The sequence below is a fragment of the Harpegnathos saltator genome, unplaced genomic scaffold, assembly GCF_003227715.2.
Source record: "Harpegnathos saltator strain DR-91 unplaced genomic scaffold, Hsal_v8.6 scaffold381, whole genome shotgun sequence".
In the NCBI taxonomy this organism is placed as follows: domain Eukaryota; kingdom Metazoa; phylum Arthropoda; class Insecta; order Hymenoptera; family Formicidae; genus Harpegnathos; species Harpegnathos saltator.
In genome coordinates, this window is record NW_020230185.1 from 384695 (window position 1) to 407427 (window position 22733).

A 22733-nucleotide genomic window follows, 5' to 3' on the forward strand; every position below is an offset into this window, starting at 1 on the left:
CTTTTTACGACGGATCGTTTCCTCAGTGTGCCATAATACTGCTCACTTGGCGGCACCGGGGGTACCGATCATCGGCTCTTTATCGATCGTTTCGTCGATCGCCAGTCCAGGCGAGAGGCACAGCGCGGCAAATCGGACGCGACGTCGACGGTCCTCACCGTGAAACCCTCCCACGGCATGTCCCGAGTCGTTTCTCGCTTCGTTCGGCATCCCCGTCGCTTTCCGTGTTCCCTTCCTGATCCGTGCATGCGTGCGTGCGTGCGTGCGTGCACGCCTGGTGTTGATACATCTGTTTTAGAGACTTTACACTAAACGGCCCCAATGGCACCCGGCGGGAGTACGAACCGGTTCTCGTTTGCGAATTCGCATAAGGTGCGTTCGGCTACAGGTGTCACCATTGCATTCCCGCGTGACTGGTATAAATATTCATTAGTCGCGTGGCGGACATATACGGACGTATACGCATACGCACACACACACACACACATAGATACACGCATGCGCTCGCGAAATGTGCCTAGGCAGCCGGATAACACGTAGGCAAATATCGCCGGCAATTCTAATGCCGCAACCCCGCGCGCGGCCGAATATAATGGCGAGTGTTATGTCGCCGCGCGAGAGAGGCGAGAGCGAGGAAAGTACATGTCGCGTGTTATATCCCGATATTAAATATGCAGATAATACCGACCGCAAGATTTACCGTTAGCGCTCGCTTCTCCCCGGTCGCTCTGATTTTTCGCGTCCCCCCGCGACTCGTCCGCGATAATCCCGCGCTCGTCCGAGCAGAGAAGGAGCGTGGCGCGAGGAGAGGAGAGATTAAGAGCCGATGCGTCATATTAATAGACCGCATAAATCCGCGCGAGCGATCCGACCGGAGATACCGCGCGCGCGCGCGCGCGCGCGCGGCGCGGCCTGGCGCGGCCCACGAAGTTCGCCGCGGCTCTCTCGCGTCCTGAATCCTCGTCGCGTTCGTATCGCCGATTCGATTATCAGCTGTTGCTACAGATTACCGTCGCGTCGCGCGCTCGCGCGCGACACGGCGTTTGCTCGTTTTCATCGGACGCGCGTCGGTTCCGCGTCGTCCTTCGGCGCGTCGCGGTGCATCGCGAGTGCATCGGTGCATGTCGATGTAGCGCGAGCAAACAAGAGGAGTCCTGCGCCAGGAGGAGCAGCGCGAAGGAGGAGGAGGCGGCGGCGGTGGCTCGTCGTTAAAACTAGTTGGCGCGGAAGTCGCCTCTCTCAGCCTCCTACTATTTCTCAGATAGTGCCTGCGAGTGCTGCTACCGGTCGGCACGCGGTGTACCTTAACGTGGTCTTTACGAGAAACTTATAGCCGCGATGTAATCGGTACCCAATATCGTTTCCAGATGAAGGATCGGCCACTTATCGGCTAACGAGTGATCCGAGCTTCAAAGCTCCCATAGATCCATCCGCGCGTATCGTGCGTCGGCCGCGACGCACGTCTGGCCGTATAGTAGGCTGAAAATGTCGTATAGTATAGTATAGTATAGTATAGCCGGTACTCTGTCAATTTCCGACGCTTCTGCGCGGATTTTGTCAGAGATCGGCAAGAGGCAGATTTCATCAGTTATTTTTTTATTAGCTCTTTATTACTTTTTATGATTTGTTCGGCCATTTATCTCTGATCCTCGTCTCGACATTTGAGTAAAGTCCCGGCGAAAATTGCCAGCGAGAAGTGCAACAGGTGCCGCTTGAAGGGCGAGGGATTTATTTACCCGCAGACTTGCATACGTATGAGAAAGATGGCCGCGTGCCTCAGGCACATTCGATCTTTGTCTAGCTTTGTCCCGATGGCAGATGGAATGGGACGCGGAGATAACGCGCCTGTGGACAGTGGAAGGGAAATATACGTAGCATCCTTTGTGTCTAATCTTGAAATCTCTCCCACGAGAAGGTGCAGTCTATGTGTACAAGTCTATCCATTTTATTATCCTATCCCACGGAAAATATCTATAATAAGGTCCAGGGTGTCATAATGATCGATTCCGACGCGATCTACTCGCGGCCGATATTTAAAGTCGCGATTGGATCGCAATTTCTGCCGATTTCTTTCTTCGACCGAGATTATCCTGCTAATCGAATCTCTCTCCTGCAGCTACACACGCCTTATACACGCTTGATTGGAGAAACATCAAGATCAAAGGATACATCAAAGTGTTAATTAAATAAAGACGAAAGTGTTCTCTCTCTCTCTCTCTCTCTCTCTCTCTCTCATTTCTTCGAATTTTTTAACAGTCTTCCACAGGCGTGCAGCGCACGCTCACTCATTTTACCTTTATTTATCTGATCTTTTGATCTCGTGCAAGACCTAATGACGCAATTAATAGCGTTAGCGTTTCGCGCGGCCGTGCACCGCGTGCGTGTCGAGTGTAGCGTTTCGCGTTTTTTTCCTGCGCGGCGACGAGAGCGAGGGAGTGCGACTCTCGGCATTCTCCCAAGCCGAAAGGCAGATGACACAAACGGATCTTCCTCCTCCTCCGCCCGCGCGCCCCTTTTTTTCGCATTCCTCCGTGCACGCTGCTTTTTTGCTCCTCGCCCTGACCGTGTGAACTGGAGGACGACGTTTGTTCCAAACCAAACGCGGATGGAAGTCGCGCGTCACTCACGCCCGATTCGGCCCCTCTGATCTCTCAGCCCCTCTCGGCCCTCCTCCTCTCCCGAATCGAAAGTGTGGTTCTACAAAATTACTTTGCGAATTCGCTCGAGGACTTGGAAAATTCATGGGGTATCTCGGGATATAGCAGGCTCGTTAATTTTCTTTTTCACGCTACGAAAATACCACTTACTGCTTTCGTCCGTGTCGAAATTATTAATTGTTTACCTATAGTAATTATTTTATATTCGCTTGTCGCATATGCTTCATCCGCAGACAAGTTAAGTTACAAAACTAACACGTCGATCGAAGATTGAGGACATAATTAATTAAGGTTTTCATATCGAGTGAGTGAATTTTTTCACAGCGTCAAAGTGGGACAATAGTCCGCACAGCAATCCTGGGATTCGTCATTTTTTCCCGCAAGTCTAACGATAATTTGCGGGATAAATGTTGAGTGAACATTTCGACTGGAGCTCTCGCGATGGAGACGGGCGAGTCTGCTTTCGGGCAGCTTCTCTCGTCGCTTGTTTCGATATCGCTCGGACGTTAACGAAGGAATGTAGACTGTGATCCTATTGAAGGTTAAATTCGGAGGAACCACTTGAGTAATAATAACCGCCCGGGGCGGATCGCACAACGGCGACTGCCGCTGCGAACGCGCTTGGGTAAACACTGGCGATTTATCGTTACGGCGAACGACGGACACACCGCGCAAATGGTACTTATTATTGCCGATATGATTCAGTCGGCTGATTAATAATAAAACTAATAACTACGCGATACGATAGGCTAACAGATAATAGTTATCGCTCGGCGATAATGCTTCTGACTCGGTCGTGGACTCGTGTTTGTTGCATCGGCGACCGTTAGGATGTAAATCGTCGCTGGATCATTAAGATTATCTGCGGCCATTCTGTTAATTGCGACTTAAGGCCTGAGATTTATTAAGTCCAAGATAGGGGGAGATGTGGTCCGAGAGACGATATGCGCGATGTAGGATATCGTCGCTCGTTGGCAGCTTACTCACTTACTGGGTCAAGCTTGCAGCTTTTCAAGGTTTAGGTTAAACAGGATCTGTCCTCCCCTCTCTCTCTCTCTCTCTCTCTCTCTTTCTTTCTCTCTCTCTCTGTCCCGCGCGAGAAACGGGGCGGCTGATCTAATCGAGATATACCGGCGACCGGACCGATCGGAGAAACTTGTTTTGCGCCTCAAGTCCACAAATGTGCGCCAAATTTAGCGTCGCGATCAGGCCGAGTCGTCGTCGTGTTTGTAGCGATAGCGGCGCATGGTCTTCCGTATATATTCGATATCTCTGCGCGCGAGCGACCAAACCGTGGAATATGCACATGCGCGATTATTAATCGAGCGATGGTACCGTGAGACGCGATGCACTCGGCTAAGAATGTTACTCACTTGGCCAAGATGACTTTCGCACAAGTAACCGACCAGACAATTCTAAATCGAAAGAGGCAAGGGAATTTTTTAAATTTAGACTCGCCTTCCGTGTAACGCAATAATCTTTATTTTTAGTCAAGATATAAAACAAGGGTTTTCGGAGTATGGGTTACATGGTCGCGTACAAATATATCATATATAAATAAATATTTGATCGGAGAGAACTTCTTTCACACTCGAGAAAAGTTTTGTCCTTTCTCTAAATTGAATTATCTCGGACTTACATATTCACGCAATTCACCAACTGTAACTTGTACATATTTAATTCTTTTTACAAGTTATATAATTTAATTTGATCATCTTTATTTAGAATTATAGTTGAAGATTCGGATAGAAACGACGATGTCCGTCGTTCGACGAAAAGGAGACGCGCCTTTCTCGGGATAGCATTGCTCGAGCGTTTATAAAAATTCAAGGCTGAATCCTTCCAATTTACATTGATCGCCGTCATTTTTATATTCTTACCCTATCAGCTTCTTGAACGTTGATTGCATACATATCGGTGCGTCAGCCTGTGAATCTCCGTTTCTTTTCGCTGCGTGACACAAGATATATGGGCATCGTAGAAAATCACATCTCATGTACGGCAGAATAAGCAAGATGTGGAACCTGTTTCCTTTTTTCTCCTCCCCCCTCTCCCCCCCTCTCTCTCTCTCCTCCTCCTCTTTGACCCCGTCATCCATTTAGATCAACGGAGCGTCCCGGCGCGGTCTGAAAAGCCATTCAATTCGATGATATCATTGTGATGACGCGACCCTAAAATAGACGTCAGCGATACGTACGCTCGGCGTCGATATCGGCGCAAGAGATCGAAATCGAATGTTGATTTCGTGCATCCGCATCCCGCGAGACATATTACGTCTCTCGATCACGGTGGATCCGTGAGATCACTTTCGACGACCCACTGACAACGGCGGAGAGTGCACGCTCTCGTGCGAGAGAGCGCATCGCGCTGCCGGGCGTGCCATTCTCGACCGCAAGCCTTTCCTCCGCGCGTTATGCGGTCGTTAAGTAATAATCGCGCGAGTTCGCGCGGATCGAGGTCTCGGTAATCGCTTGCATCGCGAGCCGCTCGTAGGCGTGATAGGGACTACTGTTCTCGAGAAGCGCGTCCTTAACGGGAATTACTTCGATCCGCCGCTGGAAACATCGCTCGGGAAGAAAGAAGGAGGAAGAGGTGCTGAGAATTTTACGGTACACGTGTGTCGTGTAAAATGCGACCGGCGGACGAAAGCAGTGAAGTCGAATTTTTTCTCTTTAACGCGAGGCACGAAACATCTCTCTCGAAACGGTTCTCGTGATTGGACAGAGAGCAGACGAGAATTCGGTGACGAGAAGTGACGTTACTGCGACCGACGAAATCTCGTCCGGACGTCCAGCTGTGTTGACGCTCGGTTGAGATGACTGGAAGTAATCGATGGCCGATTAGAAACCTCCCGCAGGAGTCTCCCTGTCCCTTCAATCGACTCTTCCGCTTGATCTTTACTCTTCCAAGCAACGGGAATTCAATCACACCGATAGACGACAAAGAAAAATAATTTCAGAACAAGCGGAATCATCTCAATTTTAGAGGATTTTATTCTTATATATGGCCTCAAGAGGATTCCTCTTGAAAATTAAGAGGAAAATATTATAAACACATTATTCTTAAAGTTAGAGGGATTAGATGGGAAAAATCACTTTACAAGTAGAATACTTTTTTTTTGGGTGCACGAAGAAGCTTCCAGATGAAGTAACGATTCCCCGAATACCTTGAAAATTGTCGAACGATCTCCGTTAAATTAATCACCCCTTCTCGCTACCTTTTCGACGAATTACAGCGCAGCTTTCCTTCTCGCCCGGATTCGGAGCATCATACAACGAACACGGCCAACAGCAGCCGCGCTAGAATAGAATCCGCTGTAGAATAGTCACCGTGGAAAATCGCTTTCGTCCGCGGCGCGGTGTATCGGCTTGCGCGCGCGCGCGCCGGTCATAACCGTTTAAAACGGCAGTTTAATGCAAATACGTTTCGCACATGTGCGCGTTTGGTGTGCCGATGCGCGCTACCACGGCCTGCCTGAGATTGCGGATAACAATCAGAACGGAACGCAGCGATCCGAAGCGTAAACGCAAGCGCCTCATGCGGCAGCGTTTCTATCTGCACAACGAGATCTTCCGATCTCGGGCGTTTATGCGAGGCTGCGACGAGTCAGAACGCGAAATCAATCGGTGCTCGTGGCTGATTGAGGTTTTCAAGCAGGCGCGGATTCCAATTGCCGGGAAACTTGTCGAAAACTGCACGCTGCGTCTCTCGCTTGACAGCGTTTTACGCCCCGCGCGAAATCGCCCCTGCGCGGGTTTCGGGGAAAAAAGGAACATCTCTCGTTTGACACTTTTCTTTTTATCGTGCCGTGTATAATCGTGATCATTAAAAGGGAATTACATGCGGAGCAGGCCGTTTTCAAGGCTGTTTTTACGAACTTTTTTAACGGAAACGGTAGAATCAACTTGACTTGAAATTTTCACAGTATATTCACGTTAATGTTCAAAGTATAAAATAAATTTTATCGAATCACAAGAACCAATTTGTGATTATAGATAAAAATCCAGTCGTTCGTTTGTGAATTCTATGTTTGCTGTCGACGTAATTCCGGGCCTCTCGTTACTCTGAAACCAAGAAACGAAGAGAAAGAGTTTTAAAATATACGGTTGCCAAATTATAGCCCGTAGCAAAATAAAGGCAACGAAGCCAAGTTCGGAAAAAATAATGACTGCACAAAAAAAAGGTATTGAAAATGAAACTTTTTTCAACTTGTAATCATGTTAAAAGAAATGAATAAAATAAAATATAACTGTGCTCGAGGTAGGGGCGAAAACTACATGTCTGTATATATTGTGTAAAAATTTCAAATTATTCGGTTCAATAATTTTTGCGTAATCGCGTCGACAGTTTAAGAAAATGGTATTTCCAGATAAACGCGTTTAAAGTTTTATGTGCCCGTTTCATATAGATAGTGACAAATTTATTTTATACTTTGAACATTAACGAATACACTGTGAAAATTTCAAGTCCATTGATCCTAGCATTTCTGTTAAAAAAATTCGTGAAAATAACCTTGAAAACGGCTTATTCCGCATGCAATTCCCCGCTTAAACCTGACACGAGAGATTTTGGCGAAAGAAAAATTGCAACGCGCGCAGGGAGCTGGAAATCTACGGTGGTCTCGCGAGGATTTAATGAGGATTTTTTCGGGGATTTCCAGTGTCGATAAAACCGTATCGTTTAATGACCTCGATGCGAGCAGCAGAGCTCTTTAACGTGCCCTCGAAAATTAAAATCCTCGCGAGCGATCCAAAGGATCGCCGAGTCACAGGTGGCTGTGAATTCGCAAATAGGTTACTCTTTGCATACGAAATATTTAGGTATTCGCGGCGACGACGGAGCCGGTGCGTCGCGGTCGCGCGAGAAGCTCGTTCGTATTAAATTACCGGCGAACACGCACGCGGTATCGGCGATTCGCGCCCGGGAACATATGCTGAAATCAGCGGTGATATTCGAGAGCCGGCCGCAAAATTTCTCGAAGCACGAAAAAAGAGGCGCTACGAATAAATTCGCTCCCACGCGGCGGACGTTTTCTACGGAGGGGGGATCGCGTGACCGAATACAAATAACTCAATTGTCTCATTGTGTTCGCTCGCCGTAAATGATTCGCGCCGTAAATTTCAAACTTTTCACCGGTGCGATTCTCTTCGACGTTCGGTTGAATTTTGCAATCACGTTTCCTGATTCGCATCGATCATCCAGACTGCTCGCTCGCTCGCCGGACCGACGACGACGATTCTCGCGGAGTTTCTCCACGGCGGGTCTCTAATCGCCAAATAACGACAAACCGTTCGCCGAATTCGCCGGAGGTAGTCTCTGCACGGCGACTCTTGGAAAAACACGCGATTTTACGTAAACGCCGCGAGAAGCCGGTTTATCTCATCCGCGGTCGCTTCGGCGAAGACTGCACTGAGAGAAAAGTATATGATAATTGGATATGATATAGTAATTAAATTATAGTCCGAAATATCATATTTATAGTAAGTATTACCATAATATCGGTAATAATTACGATATAGGCATAGTACAACCAACCATATAATATTTTTACTAAGAATTATAGTAAGTTAAACTAAAATTATTGTATGGATACAAACATAAAATGGTAGGTGAAAGTAACTAAACTTTTGTATAGTCAATATTACCAGAATATTTGCTAAATGATGACAGATGTAACTGTAATATGAATATTAAATCTCACTATATTTGTGAATGAGAAATTACCATATATGTGGTAAAAGTAACTAAACAATTATTTCAGACAATCATTGACTATATATTTGTGTTTATTCTACTATATTTTGCAGGTTTCCGCCAACTATAAAAATATGGTTGACGCCGAAATGAAGTATAAAATATAGTGAGATTATAGTTAATTCAACTATATTTTTCTATCAGTGTGCTGGCGCGCTTGGCGCGTTTACGCGAGAGGGGGAAGGGCGGAGGGGGAAAGAGAAGAAGAGATCGATGGCGGAACCATAGAAATTTTTGTTGGGAGCCGCGGATAAAGGACGGCCGCGCGGCGCGCTTCCCACCGTCGCGACGAGGCACTCCTGCACTTGATGCGCCGCGTATCGACGCATCGCCGCATAAATCGCGCGTCAGAGTGAGTCGCGCGATCAAATCTCCGGATGCAAAGCGGATAAATCCACAGGCTCGGGTCGCCGCGTCCGGAGCTCCGCTCGACAGGGAACGGTGGAATACGGAATAACATCCGGCTACGGATCAGCTCTCGGGACTCCCCGATACTGTCTCGGGTCCTGGGATTTCTCGCTGGTAGCTCGAAAACTTCGTCTCGTGAAGGACGCCCTTCGCGCGAAAGGACGCGCCACTTTATCACACGCAGCTCGTCGTGGCTTCCTTTTCTTTTCTCTTTCCTTTCCGTTTGTCAGACACGCGTCGCGAGCACTATCTTTCGACGCGCGTTTAACGACTCGAGGATTTTCAGTTTTATCGGTCCCGGGCTCTTTTATCGGCCATATCACACTGTACTAATATCGGGAGAAACGCCGGTCATCCCAGCCGTGACCCCATTTCGTGTCGAAAAATGTCGAATTAACTTTCAGATGAGTAATAAAATTACTGAGACATTTAGAGAATGTAAAAATTATGGGAGTATTCGGAATATATTTGCATATTCGCTTCAGCTGATTTTTCGCTAATCACGTCGCTGCCCGAAACGGGAATATGCGTGTGTGCTAATATTTCGTTCATTTCGTTAATTCTCGCCGGTGAGAAAAATGGAAGAAGAGGGTCAGTTTGCACGACGAGACAAAGAAATGAGGCTCAGCCGTTGAAAATTGATCGTAAAACCTAGCCGCGGCGTGCGTTGAGAGAGAGAGAGAGAGAGAGAGAGAGAGAGAGAACGGCAATACCTGCATGCAGCAAATTAAAGACGACCGCACCTGTGCCTGACAGAGTCTCGATAGTTCGGCGTTATTTGCATACGAACTTGAATGTTACGTTGGAATCTCAAGGCTGTCCGTCCTTTCCCTCGGAAGATCGCGATCTCCGTGCACCACGCGGTGCGTCGCGATCGCGAGCCGACGCGAGAGGAAAGCTCCCTCGCGGGGCTGACTCGGGAATGACTCGGCTAGGGCGGGCCGAATCATGAGCGAGATATTTTTCTTCTAAGGACGAAGTCCAGCTGACTCACGCGCGACGAACCTGAATGGCCGCGATGCGTGGCCGTCGCGCGTTGCAGGAATGATGCATGCGTTACTCGCGGTGTGGGTGATGCGTCACGTGCCGCGATCGAGGCGGCACAATCGAGGAAGCGAGAGTCCAATTACGAGATTTGCGAGCGAAACTGCGAGGTCGCGCATCTTGTCGTCATTCATCCACTGTGACATTTCGTACGCGTCGAGTGTCGTGCAACACAAATTCATATTTACCCTTCTGCGATTGACGCAGAGAATGAGAAGCATCTGAAACGTACGAACAGCCACTTCGTATGCAAATCGTCTTATCCGCAGGAATTCGTCGAGCTTCTACAAACGTCCACGCAGAAATTAATGAGCGGTACGTGTGCGTGTGCGTGTGCGTGTGCGGACACTTCTGTCGCCCGGACGAGGCTCGCTTCTGTTCACAATAGTCGTCGATTCGCCTACGACAGTAACGAATATTTACGAACGGGCCGCGAAAGCAACAGCGACCGCGCGGCGCAAACGCGTGCTTTCGAGCTCTCTCGAGAGCGCCGGAAAGATATTCCGAATACGCGATGTTCTCGCGATCTTGTCGCGCGTCTCGGCGACGCCGACTCGGCTGTCGCTCGATAGAGAGAGGAGAGTCCGGTCCGGACCAAGCGGATAATACGCATTAACACGCGGCGTGACGCCAACGGCATCTCACAGCGCGCGCGCGCGCGCGCCCGCGCGGTTAAGCCGTTCGGGACGTCGAAAAGAAGCAGGCTCTGCTTTTATCCGGAGAAAAAATCTCCCAATTAGAGTAACGTACAGGTCGCTCGGGAACTCGGTAAACTTGGACGCGGTTCGTGGGGCCCTTGACCGAGAATTGGCTCTTTAGTAGGCGGCTGTAATCACACGTCCGCGGCCCCGGTGCGTGATTACTAATTATCATAGGGTCGTTAAAACGGCACGGCATTGCTCACGGCTAATTCGGATCTCATCGCTCGAAAGTAAACGCCGCGCCGCGGCCGGCCTGGCCGCTCCTTCGCTCGTCTATGTGTGTCTGGGAAAAGTTTCTGGCTCGATTACGTCGTGGGAACGTCGCGAGCGAGCCCGCACGCGTGCGTCACACGCGATTAACCCCTGGAAACGCGCGGCGCGAATTTTTGCCAGATGTACACGTAATGCCAAGGGCGGGAGAATTAAGCGCGTTCGGAATGACGAACGTGTTATTCTTTGCGCCCACGAAACGGCCCGCGGATGGTTTTAAGCTAGACAATCGCGGGCGTCTCTCTGTACGTCCGTTACTCGCAACTTTAGAATTGGATCTGAATTTTTCGAACTGAAACTACGCTGCACATTTTATACGCGCGACGTTCCACTTGCGACTCGACCGACAAATTTACATCCGACTCGAAACTCGGATCCGTCTCACGGGTGAGACAGGTCTCAGATATTAAGGGGGGAATTATATGCGGAGCAGGCCGTTTTCAAGGTTATTTTTACGAATTTTTTTTCACAGAAACGGTAAGATCAGTGGACTTGAAATTTTCGCAGTGTATTCATTAATGTATTCAAGATATAAAATAAATTTGAATTTGTTGAATCACAAGAACCGACCCGATTTGTGATTATAGATAAAATGCAGTCATCCGTTTGCGAGCTCTTTGTTCGCTGTCGACATAACTCCGGGCCTCTCTATTACAATCTCTCGGGCCTCTCACTACTCTGGAACCAAAAATGAGAGTTTTTTTTAAATATATAGTTGTTATTATTATAGCTCGTGTCAAAATGAAGGCAGTGAAGCCAAGTTTGGAAAAATAATAACCGTACAAAAAGTGTACCGAAAATGAAACTTTTCTCAACTTGTAATCATGTTAAAAAAATGAATAAAATAAAATATAACTATGTTCGAGGTAAGGGCGAAAATTATATTTGCTGTATATTGTGTAAACGTTTCAAGTTATTCGTTTTTGCGTGCAATTGTGTTGACAGTTTAAGAAAATGGTGTTTCCAGATAAACGCGTTTAAAGTTTTACAAGTGCACGTTTCATATAGATAGTAAGAAATTTATTTTATACTTTGAACATTAATGTGAATATACTGTGCAAATTTCAAGTCCATTGATCCTGTCGTTTCTGTTAAAGAGATTCGTGGGAGTAGCCTTGAAGGCGGCCTGCTCCGCATGTAACTCCTCCCTTAACAGTAAATATATAGAGAGGGGAGAGAATGCGGGGGGGGGGAAGACAAAAGTTTCTTTTCATTATCAAAACGACCAATGAATTAATGAGAAGCACGTAACTTCTAATTAAGTCCTAATTAAGTTCTAATTAAGTCCTAGCGATAAATTCGGTAGGAAGCAGAAGGAGATCCGCATTTTCCGAAAGGATACCCTCGCGCGGATGAGAAAATGAGATTCCAAGCGGTAGATAGGTGAAAAATATACAGGAATGTTCGCCGTGCCATTGACTGCCTTCTCGCCATGCGGATCTCGCGATTTCAAAATCGAGACCGTTGCTCGGCGATCCCATTTTTTTCGTAACCTTGTCGGAAACCTGAAATTCTCGGGCGTACGTCGACCGCGCGCGCGCGCGCGCGCGCGTACTCACGCACGCGGCGATCGTTCCCTCGAATTCCTCAATGACTTCTTTGTGCCAGCCTTGGTACTTTCACTTTTCATCTCCCCGGCCATGTGACCAGGTACTGTCATTCCTCGCGAAATGCGCGAGCGCGCGTGCACGCGCAGCTGCACTCCCTCTCTCTCTCTCTCTCTCTCTCTCTCTCTATCTCTATCTGTCTCTGTCTGTCTGTCTGTCTGTCTGTCTGTCTCTCCCGCTCGCACGTCGAGCACACGGTGCGCGTACGTGGGGAACAAGATATGCGCGTGTGTGGGTGGAAGTGTAGGACTGCCGTACATCCGGTTGGGCGTGTCGGATGGGCGCTCGAAAACGGTTGCGTTCGTACCTCGTTAACGCGAATCGGATGCAGTTCCTGCGGCAGGACTGCGGCAGAATGCAAGCTACCTTCCGCTAGCGTGAATGCGGTTCGTTAGCTGATTCATCATCGGGAATGTCCGATGTCCGCTACGCTTGGACAGCGTAAAACATAGAAAACAACAGCTCACGCGCTTCATCGCGACGCTCTTGAGAAAAATTGCCTCGCGAGGATAAATAATTGCACGGGGGCAATCGTTGGCAAACGTCAGCGGAAACGCAGTCACTTGTTGTGACTGAACGAAGATCGGGCAAGAATTCGGTGACAGGGAATGTCCGTTGTTGCGAGCTAAAAGTTTTGTCTTAATATTCAGCCGTGTTCAGGAGAGGAGGGGAAAACAATCGACTGATTAGAAAGCTCCGGCAGAAATTTCTTTCTGTTCCTGCAGTTCCGAGTTTTTTTATCCGAGCTCGTACAAAGCATTTATCAGATACACCGCAGTGAAGCGCCGAAACGCTTGCAATTGGCACGCGCGCGACGAACAAATCCGCGCGCGCGCGCAAAGTGGCGCATTTCGAAGGACTCGGCAGACGCAAGAGCGGAGGCTTCATTTTTGCTCCATTTCACGATGCTGCGCGGCTTCGGCCGTTCGAACGAGTCCGCGCTGAAAAGGTTAATAACCAGACGGGGTCATCGGGTCGCATAAATGTTTTTTCTTTCGCCTGCGGGCCCCGCGTCGCTCTCCTCGCGCATTATCAATTTGCAATGCTGATAAGATGGAAATGCCCGAGCGGATTTGTAAGTCGAGTCGCTCGCGACGTAATCGGCTTCGTTCGCCGCTTGCGAACGATGAAAACGATCCGGCCTCCGCTGACGAGTGACCGATTGCGAGGCGTTGCTTTTTTTTTCCCATTTTCTTTGCGGCCGCTACACGCTCGCCGCGTTTCCCCTCGCAGCGCGCTGCATCGGCGGCACGTTCCGCGAGAAAGAATTGCATTACGGCCGTAAAGTACAATTTTCACCGACCCGCGCTAGTCGTTTCGTCGAGTGAAAGAGAAAGAGAGAGACACGAGCGAACGAAATTGTAATGTTGGACGAGTGCGAAAGTCTTGATGGGTTTCTCAAGGATGTCCGTGACTGATCCAGTTTTATACTTACAAGTTGGACAATAGAAAAACAATGCGGCAATTACTCGGTAGAGAGAGAGAGAGAGAGAGAGAGAGAGAGAGAGAGAGAGAGAGAGTGAGTGAGTAAACAGTTTTCGATGAAATCCACTATCGAAATTTTTCCACACTCCAAATATGAAAAATAGCGGTGTCAGCGGCGAGCTCGACGAGCTCGACGAGCGCAGGAGATGAGAAGCGCGATACATAAATCGCGAGTCGCGCGCGATGACTGTCACCCGAAACCACGTGCACGGCAGCTGTTTCCTTCCTGGCCCGAGAACTAATTGCTTCGTTCGATCCTCTCAGCCGTGCGCGAGCCGGCGATCGAGATCCGCCGCGTGAGAGAGACCCCCCCTCGATCCTGCATGGACAACTGCCTTCGGCCGCTCACCGCCGCGCAAAAGTCAGCTTCGACGAAATTTTGAGCCGGCTCTTCGAGAGTCGAGCGCTGCTCGCTGTGTGCTCGCAACGAACATTCTTATATTCGCTGGCAAATAAATGTTTAAGAGAACGGCTTTTCAAGAGAACATTTTAAAGGGAACGGCGGCGCGGCGCTTCGTAGAACTCGCGTGCCGAGTTCTCCTCCCTGCCAACTTCTCCCCTGGGATATTCGAGATATCGTCGTCGCTTTTTCTCGGTGTGAACGACCTCGTGAGCCAGTGCCGTCGAAATTAATTTGCCGCCGCCGCTCTCCCGTTCTCCTCGCCCGCGCCGGCCGCATGCAACCCTCGCCTTCTCTTTTTCTAGCCAGCTGCGACGCGCGAGCCGATCGCAACCGCGGCAGCGTCGGCAACGACGGCCGGGCAGATGCGAGAGCCAACGTGTGGTTAACTCGGAATTACATCCATTTAGCGGCATCCTCGCATTTTGTGGCCGCTTTGTGCCGCCAATTTGTTGCCGGCGACGCGATCGCGGCCGGACGGCACCGACGCTTCATTTGTTCGCGCGTCGCTCTTGTCATCGCGCGCACCAGCAGTCACGAGCAGTGGGTGGTAACTGATAACGAGCCCCCATGCCTGCCTCCATACCGTGCATACCGATACGAGCTCGCGCTAGCTCTCGTACGGAGAAATCTCTCGTGCGTTCCGCGTTATTGTGCGGCGCGGGTCGCGCGGCCTCCTTAACGTCGTCCCATCGATCATTATCCGGAGCGGAGTCCTTCGCCCGCCGAAAATGCCGTGTAACGATCAACTTCGACTCTGATTAGCCACCGAACAGACAGCAAGCTGTCCTTCAATCGGGAGCAATCGTTTTCGCAGCGCTGATGAAGACGTTACGTCTAGCGATCATCTAGCGATAATCAGCGGGCGAGGAGAATACGGTATATCGGTTAACGCGCCGTGTAGCGTCGCGCGCGCGCTTTCTGGAATTCGCGAGCTTCGTAGAAGCTGAATTATCTTCCGCTCGGCGTGTTCTACGGCTACGCGCATTTACGAGCAAGCGTCTGAACGCGCCGCGGAATGCTCGTTTCCGCGCTTTTCGCGGTCGCAAATGAGCGCGCGGGAAAATAGCGCCGCTCGCGCGGCGAGCGCGAAGTAGGAAGAAGAAGAAGAAGCGGTGTACACAACGGCGGGCGAGCAACACTGATTAGCTTTGTGCCGAGGAAACGTAACGTAACGCTTTAACGGTACGGAATGAGAGGCTGCGCGGCGTGGCCGTAGCGATGACATAACGTCGTCCCGGCATCGCCACCTTATAATCGCCTACGTGCTTAGGCTGCTCTCACAGCGGCCGCCTTTGTGAGCGAAGCGGGCCAACAGCGTCGGCTGATAAGCGGCGAATAGCGCGTGAACTCGCGAGTGCGCGCGCTTTTCCGCGCGGCATTCAACGGCCGATCGGTGAATCGTTCGGCGACGCGACGACTCCTCGGCTGATTAGTTTTTCGTTAGTCGTAATGTACGCACTTAAAAAACAAACGTGCCTGCAGAACAAACGGAATCATCTAAATTTTAGAGTATTTTACTTTTATGCAGGGGGCTAAATTTCAAACGTAACAGATAAAAAGTCTCGAAAACTATGAAAGATATTGAAAAGAGCTAAAACACGTGTTCCATGATTTCGAAGGGGAAAGAGAATGGCATTATCAGGTTTTTACTTGGAGGGCTTTTTCAAGGTCAGTTGAAGGTCAACTTAATTTTTTAAAATAGAAAGGCCAATTTTTTATTATATCTTCCTTTTCTACCAATTAATTTTAACAACTTTTGTCTGAAACATTCTTTTATTTGCCTAATATTTTTTGAAATATTTAAGGAAAACTTGGTAACTTTTTCAACATTTAACCTACGACGATATCTCGCTAACTATTCGTCGAAAGAAAAAATAGTATTAGACTTTTTTACTTTATTTACTATCAAGAGTATATTACTGTAATAGTGTAATAGTACCCTAACTTTTGTTAACTTATCGACCTTTGGAAATTTCAAAATTATTAAAATAAAAAGTAACTTCGGAACAAGCGAAATTATCGAAATTTTAGAGGATTTCATTCTTATATATGCCCTCGAGAGGATTCCTCTAAAATTAAGAGGAAAATATAAACACATTATTCTTAAAATTAGAAGGATAATACATTATACGTATAATGCAAATCTTATTGATTTTAATATAAATTTTCTCTTGCACACAGATTATTTAATCTTTTTTAAGCCGCTTGAAAGAATAAGAGGAAAATAATTAGAATAATATCTAAGAAATTTTAGGTGAATGGTTCACTTTAATCGCTTTATCGAAAGAGGAATCCTTTTCCTGTAAAAGTCTAAAGCTTAGAATATGAGAAAAATATGGGAAGAATCACTTTACAAATGAAATACTTCTTTTTAAGTATATCTTATGGATATACTCAGTCAGTAATCCTCCCGTTATATTTTCCCCTGCTCTTTGAAACAATTTTTCTCTCATTAGCGCTTGGCTAATAGACCGGACACTCGAGTGCTTAAAAAGCAGCAAAGAGTTGGGTGAGAAACCTTGAGGCCGTAAGGCAGCGGTGACATGTCTGAAGGCGCGCGTATCTATCGAATATCGCGACTAACGGAAGGTTAAAATAGCGAGCAAATGTTCTCAGCTTGCAACACTTGCGCGCTTGGCACGAGGTAAGGTTTCGTGTTCAGTCCGCGGTTAGAATGCGTAATGCGAAGATAATACTCGCCGAGGAGGATAAAAGGATTACGTCAATGCACGGAGCGGGAGCGCGATAAAAACCGCGCTGGTGTTTCTTCTTTTCTAAATTTGATTCGGGCTCGCCCGTTCCTCGCGACTCGCATTTGCTCTGCGCATCTTCGCGCTGCTTTCGCATCTCCGGACCGCCGCTTCCGGACGGCGAGGATAAGCACGGGGCCGGGGACGGGGACGGGGACGGGGACGGATTCTCCGCGAAAATTGTGTTCCAACACGGCGTGGAACGTTGAACGTCGTTCGCCTCGGAGGAGAGCCTCGGCGCGCCGAGGCAGGCGCGCCGTTGAGCGGCAATCGAGAAGATCCGCTATCGAGACGCGTATCATTGAAACTTCGTATCAATCGATTCAAAGTATTCGGTGACACCTCGGGTAATCAACGCCGGGCCCACTGGGCGCGTAGAGGAGGAAGTTGCAGTGACGCGCACTCGCACGGTGCGTCATCGCGTATCGAGTTTCCGACGATCTGGCGATAATCGAGGCGTATCCATTTACGTGATTTACCTGATCGTGTTTGCTCCCGCTAAGTGGCATCACTCGCCAAGTTTGTGTCACCTGTTACCGCTACAAATCTTGGCAAGCGCCGGTCGCTCGCTCGCATATTATTTCTGTCCAGAGCGCGCACGCTCTTTTGTCGTGCCCGCGCACAGAAGCCTCGATGCATAAATCTGCAAACTGCAATCTGCAAAATATCATAAACACCCTGGCGAGCGAGCGGCGAGAGGGAGCGTCTTCGCCGTACCGACATAAAGATCCCGCCGAGATTGTTGTTGCTAAAAATAACGTCACACTGAAACACCGCGCAAAGGAATCTACTCTTCGCGGGATACCGCGATACCGATAACGCGACATAAAGCTCCGCGTAAAAGTGCTCGACGACGTCGCAGATAATCGCAGAGAGTCAAGATAGACGGTATTTAGCTGTAGACTTCAGGTATACTTCAGACGAGAAAACAATCGCAGCCGTTGACCTTCAAGTCAAGAAGCTCGAAAATATTGGCACTCGAGCGCGGCCGACGAGGAGAAGGCATTGCGCTCTCTCGATTATCGCGGCCGGAATTTTCCGCGATAACGCGCGCAGTCGAGATTCTCGCGCTGCCCACCTGCTCGCCTATCGAAATCCCACTGCTCTAGTTCGACGCATCGTGTATCAGCGACTCTCTCTCTCTCTCTCTCTCTCTCTCTCGACGCACGCGAGCCGATAATACGTATATGCACTCGGCGAGGCGCGCGCGGTGCAGTCGCGATCACGCGCTGCGGCGGCGCGGTTGCGCGCTATCGCGGCGAGCGGGGCTTTTATCGCTCGGTTCAGCGGGTAAATAATGACGGCCGCGCGCTTTGCGATTTATGGCGAATCAAACAAACGCTAGGCGGAGGAAGGAGGAGGCGGGCGGGGGGGGGGCTGCGGCGTGCGATCGCAACTAGCTCCGAAGCGAGCGAAATGCACTCGTCTCGGCGAGTAGTTCGCTCGCGTTACTCCCGTCCCGCGAATTCTCGCCGGATTTCCTCTCCTCTACGCTGAGTAATTATCACATCGACACTGCGACCGATGTGCGGTGTGCGTGTGTGACTCGCCGGGGAGAGACTTCCTTGAAAAGAGAAACGGGAGAGCGGGACACACGGGTCGTGAAACGTCGACCAAATCGAGATCTCTCGACACTCTCTCGGCCCGGCGATATTAAGTATGCACGTGTCGCGCACGTGCATTAATATTAAATCCGTAATTACACGTTCGACGTACGAAGTGTTAATGTTAGGCGCACGCGTCGCTCTCGCGGGCCGAAGTCTTGCGCAACGGCGCCCGATTGCGCGAAACTTTCGCGGCTCGGCCGGCAGGGGGGAGGCCCTGGGAGGCGAGTATTTTATTAAGACGTAGAGCGCCCGGCGCGTCAGCTTGAAAGAGTCACGCTTTTAATATTGTTACTTAAGCGGCCGGTGCGCTGACGGTGTCGGGCGGCGAGCGCAGGTGCGTCGGTGTTTTTGTTGCGGTGTTAATCGGGCCGCAAGGTATACGGAAGGCAGCGCGCAGGAGGCAACCTTCGGCGGTGCGCGCGGTCGCGGGACGAAACAGCGCGGCTAAAATGCATGCGGCGCTTCATTAAAATGCACATCCGCAAGCGGGCGATCAGCGAGACGGTGAGCGGCGCGCTCGTTATTTATCGGCGATCTCTCCCGCGCCGGATAAAGCGCCGCGCACTAATTATTTCACGACGGAAGTCGCGGCGGGCGACGCACGCGCAAGTCGACGTGAGAAAAGATGAGCCGCCACTCTCGGGCTCTCGGTTAATTAATAACGTGATTCGCAGGATTTCTACTCGGGGATCGGCCGGCCGATCGGCCGATCGATACGTTTGACTTTGGAGAAACTGTACTCGTCTCCCACGACAAAGGCCGCACACGGACACGCTGCGGAACTTTGAGGCGGCTCGATAAGACACGACGACGCCTCGCGCGCGCGCGCTCTCTCGTGTTCCTCGACACGTTTCTCCCGGCGTCACGCTAGATAGAGCACACGGGTCGATTTACTCGCGCGCGAGGTGGAGAATAATTAGATGCGAGCGTCGCGATAAACGCGGCCAGAGGCGCCGGCGAATCCGCCGGCGCGGCGTGTCAAGTATCTGGGAATCGAGCGCTATTGAGCGCTTTTGCGCGAGAGCGCCTTCGCCTCTCCGCTTGTTTCCGAGTAATATCGCACGTCGAGAAACTGCTGCTTCACGCGAGGCGTCGCGTTTTTCCGCTTGTATCCGCGCCAAGAACGCGCATTCTTCATTCGTCACATCGGCCGCTTCCGTCGTTGCTCGGCTTGACCCTCGTTGCATCGCCACGAGTTCAACGCGTACTTCCGGATGGATAAGCGTGTCTTATCTTCGCAAACAGCCGACTTCTCTCGACGCCGAATTCTTCGCGTGGGAAAATAAATGAAAAAATTTAGAGTGCAGAAATCCTCTCGCTAATCAGCGAAATCAAGATCTCGCCGGTGCTCGTCGATCGATTTTAACCGCGGTTTTATTAAAACAAAGTAATTTAACAGTTTGGCACTTAGTAGCATTCGTATTTACCACAATATAAGATAGACAAGATAAAAGGAATAAAAAAAAATAAGAATAAGAGTTTAAATAATATTTTTAATTTTCCTTAATTTTGAACGATTGGAACTTTCTTCGAATTCGATTGAAAGTTTCTTCGGACCTCCTCTTGATAAATTTGAGACAGAATCCTTTGGACTGTAGTATAAATGTATTTCTCCGGACCAACCAATCTTTATTAATTAATATTTATTAATTATTATAATTATTATAATATTTATTAATCTTTATTAATTAATATTTATTTTCCAGAATTTTGGTTTTGCGAAAACAATTCGTTAGATATTTATGTAATAAAATCGTAAATGCATTTACTTTCCTTGCTACTTCATTCATAAAATTGTTACAACATTCTTCTTTGTCGTTAAATATTGTTGAAATAATAATTTCAATTAATAAAGATCGACTTGCAACGTTTCTTGGACGAATAGGACTCTTTAATTTCGAAGCTTCGTACAATTTTTTACGTGAAACACGTGTAAAGACGAAAAAAAAATAATGTTGTACCGGCCTTTACCGATATTGTTATACCATTTTGAAATCGTCACGAAATGAGGATTTAGAAATATAAAAGAAAAACTGTTACCAAGTGTTACCTTTTAATGGAAACATATTTTATTTTGGAACTTTATTTTGGGACAAATTTCCGTTGCGTTTAGAGAAAGTGAATGAGTACAATATAAAGTATATACCTTGAACTAAGGGCCCCATGATAAAATTTTCGTCAAATATGTCAGAAGTCAATGTTACTACCGATCGTAACCATAACAGAATTATGACTCGTTAATCATTATTACCAATTGCGAAAGAAACCTCCTTTTTAGCATCATTTTATGATCGACTAGTATATCCCTGGAAACTTACAACCATGTCTAATTTTACTTCGATTATTTATGAATGTTAACGTCTTGTCACATTCTGATAAGATTACGTGCTTATTAAAAGAAATATTTTTGTCGCGCTACGAGCAGATTTTGGCCCACTGTGCGCGGCCGAATTAGCATCTGCGTAGGAATGGGCTTCGTCCAAAAAAAGCATCGTCTTCGATTTAATCGATTATTATCGATTAAAAAATCGTTTTTGCATAATCGATATTTTCTTAAAAATATCGATAGTAATCGATGTTTTCCTAGTTTATTTTAGATTAATGTGAAGAATTACATGTTGCAGCAATAAATTAATATATTAGAACCTTAAAGACCCTTTTGCAATGGCCGCAAGCCTAAGCTTATATAAGAATAAGGCTATAAGCGTAAGCTAGAAGAAATAAACCAATTAAAGTCGGGGTTGTTCTTATAACAGTCGACTGTTGTTGTTGGTTTATTTTTTACTGTTTACTGTTACAGCTTTATTTTTGCAGCTATTGTATGTAGACGAGCCTTAATAGTAGTAAACAAATTCCCTAGTGATAAAGTGATTTAGTAACAAATCTAGCGATATAATCGACGAAAAAATAATCGATCTAGGGAATAATCGGCTCCAGAAATATCGGTCTGATGATCGATTTTTCAAGAAAATAAGAATCGATGCTTGTTGTTGCATCGATCGATATTTGCTCATCGCTACATCTGCGTCAATTGGCGTCAGGCGGCAAGCGATTCCCGAGCCGCCGAGCCGCCGCGCCGCGCCGCGGCCGGTGGCAGTCGGCGACGGAAGAGCACGCGCTGCGGCCGCAGGGTCAATCTCGCGGGGTTGCCTCGCGGGGCCACGTGGCTCCACGCGAGGGTTATATACTGGCGTTTCTCATTAAAAGCGACCGCGCTCGGGCGGGAATGTCTCCGGGCATCCTCGTAACTCGTACCTCGCCCGTAACTTTCCTTCCTTGTTCCGCGATAAATAACTTCTCGCTCTTTCTCTCTCCCTCTCTCCCTCTCTTTCGCTCGCGCCTCCGTCCGCCGCCATGTGCGGCCGGGTGCAGCAACGCACGCGGACGCGGGCTCGATACTGAAAGCGAAAGAGAAAGAAACAAAAGCTCGGTGGGGAAACGCGCGGCGCGGCCGCGTTGGGAAACGAGATGTGGATGAAGACGAAGAGATACCGGGGAGAAAGGAATGCGGGGCCACAGGGGATGCTGCTGGGGAGAACACGCGGACGAGAGAGAGAGAGGGGGGGGATGCGCCGGAAGGAAGGGAAAAGCGCGCTCGGCCGGACGAAATGAAGAAATAAATTTCCAGATCACACACACACACACACACACACGCATATACACATACAACCGAGAGACACACGGGAGAGCAGTTTTCGGTCGAGTCTCGCGCCTCGTTCATCTTGATCTCGCGAGGGGAACAAATCGGAGCCGCGAGGGGCGGGGGCCAAGGGCGAGATGAATTCTCGGTAAACAGGGAACGAGAATAGAAAACAGCGAAGAGGAGAAGCGACCTGAGGAAGACGCGCGTCGCGCGTTTTATAGCAGCAAAGGACCAAAGGTCGCGAAGCGAGGGGCCAGGGGGGGGGGAAGGCGCGGAAGGAAGCCGAGAATGGACACACACATGTGCGCGTGATATCGCTCTATTACACCGCGAGGTAACCGGGTAAGCCGATGTGATCGGATTATGGCTCGCGGACACGCTTAACGCCCGGCGAAAATTTATGC

At 48.8% G+C, this 22733-nt stretch overlaps 1 protein-coding gene across 3 annotated transcripts in view; it reads left to right on the forward strand.

Moving 5' to 3' along the window:
* cv-c (RhoGTPase activating protein) overlaps positions 1–22733 on the forward strand; it is a 319469-nt gene that overhangs the window by 27510 nt on the left and 269226 nt on the right. The window lies entirely within an intron of this gene.